Raw genomic sequence first — 2,220 nt, forward strand, 5'->3', positions numbered from 1 at the left:
TGACAAGATTTCCAGTCGACGACCATGTGAGTTGTTAGATAGTGTATTGCTAGCGGTGTTTGTGTAATTGCGGCGAAACCCACTGAGAGCTAACGAAATAAACACCACAGAAATAGAGAAAGACAGTTGCTGGTTGAAGTGACTGGGTGGGGCGAACATCAAGATCAACTTGTTCGAAGGTAGACAGTGGTTGTCTAGGCTGCATTTCGGCCATAGTTTCGCGTGAATGAAGGTGAACAAGAGGAATCTAAGGATTGTTAATTTACTGGACTGAGCAAGAATGAACACTTTTGCTGCTGTTCAACAGATATGTTGGAATAATTGGTTATGGACTGGACATTTTTGTGCCCGTTATGGCCATGGTTTCCGGTGGGTGGAATGTTTGCATTACGAAGTTTTGGACCAGGAATTTGCGAATTGAGTGGTTCGTTATTCTCTTGCTTGAGAAAGCCGGCGTCTTTTGCCATGGCCTTCAGCATCTGACCTAACTTGTTGACACCCAATTGTTGACGCAAGAATCACCGGGATGCAGTGTCATTTGTGCGTATTGCCAGGTAGAAAAGATGCTTTGAAGAAAAATCCTAGTACAGCTTGTAAATTTACACAGGATTTCTTGGTCCAGACGATTGTTTTCTACGGTCAAAGGGAAGCAACTCGAACTGACTTCTTCAAAGGGGAGCAACAACAACAGAACCTATTTGCATAGTGTTAAATTTACCTAATACTAGGTTTTAATGACAATAAATGACAAAAAAAAACACGTTTTTTGCTACTTTCCTTTGTTTTAAGGTCATTAAGATTGACAAACATTTGAGATTGTTTTTATTATTGATGCACTTGGCAAATAGGTGGCGAGGTGCGTGGGAAAAAGTAGTCCCGGTTCGGCAGTTGATGACGTCATTTCGTGCCATTGATTATAGCCTTGCCGTTGATTATAGATGAAATTTAATAAACGGGGCTTTAATCAACCGATTTCGCTGTAAAAGTGGGATAAATGTATGCAGTCGGATGCAGTATTCGACAACTCCAATTGTTTATGTTAGATATTTATTTCTGATTACTAAAAAGCGCAAGAGGAAAACAAACAAGGATCAAAATGTTAAGTGCATACTGTTTTAAACATAAACTACATGCAAAAATGGTCCAGTACTATAACATCGTAAACAATTACCAATATGCATGAAACTTTTTTTTTAACTGCAACTATATTAAATAAAACGTGATCCCAATACATACCGGTATCTTTATAATGGCGACATATTACATAGGGTAAGTCTTTAGAGTGTACACATTTCTACCGGGATTTCCCGCATTTTGATCCAATAAGACTGTTTATGAGTCATATCAACATTTGCAATTAGAATTAGTTTAATGCTTAGATTGGCTAAGCTTGCTCATACAATAAGTGTGACTGAACTACTATCTAATACATTGAAAACACAAACAAATACATGGTAACATTGTTTCAGCCATGAACCAAATCATTTGATTTCGGAAATGTCTTTAATTGTCAACGGTCGTTTATTTCGTACTCTGGATGCATAATAATCGTGTGAAATAAGCAGGGCGCAGCAACATCATACACGACATCAATATAAACGTGTTATTAAAGAAATAGTAGCAACCTTTAAACACATATATGTTAGTAAGCAAATCTACTACATACATTATGTAGGCGTTCTTTGAATACCAAGCGTTTTAAACATAAAGTAAATACGTGTACGCGATTTATGGATATATAAGTTTCATTACCAAAACAGTTTTAACAACGGATTAAGTGTTAAATTAAAAAAAAACAAAATCAAAAAGTTTAACAACACAAGGCATATTAAACAAAAGATTCAAATACAAAAAGAAATAAAAATAAACAAAAAGCTAGTAACAATATTATAAATTAAAATGTCACACTTATAGGACATTCCTACGTTTACGAGAATAAACCTGTTTAGATATAGGTGTTACGTTAACGATAAAATATTCTATAAAACACCAAAAACTAACAAAAAAGTAATCAAATGTATAGTACTCAAACACGAAATGATTTCTTGAGTGTTTCTTTATCATGTACAATAAGTAGTTTATATTTTAGACTGTGTAATTTCAATATAAAAACTCGTAGTTTTTTTTTCTAATAATATTTATGAACAAAATATTTAAATATATGTGTTACATGTTTGCAATACAAATCCTCATTTATAACTAAATTAGTGTTGTTAGTAC

This window comes from Dreissena polymorpha, chromosome 7 (assembly GCF_020536995.1).
Source record: "Dreissena polymorpha isolate Duluth1 chromosome 7, UMN_Dpol_1.0, whole genome shotgun sequence".
NCBI classification, from domain to species: domain Eukaryota; kingdom Metazoa; phylum Mollusca; class Bivalvia; order Myida; family Dreissenidae; genus Dreissena; species Dreissena polymorpha.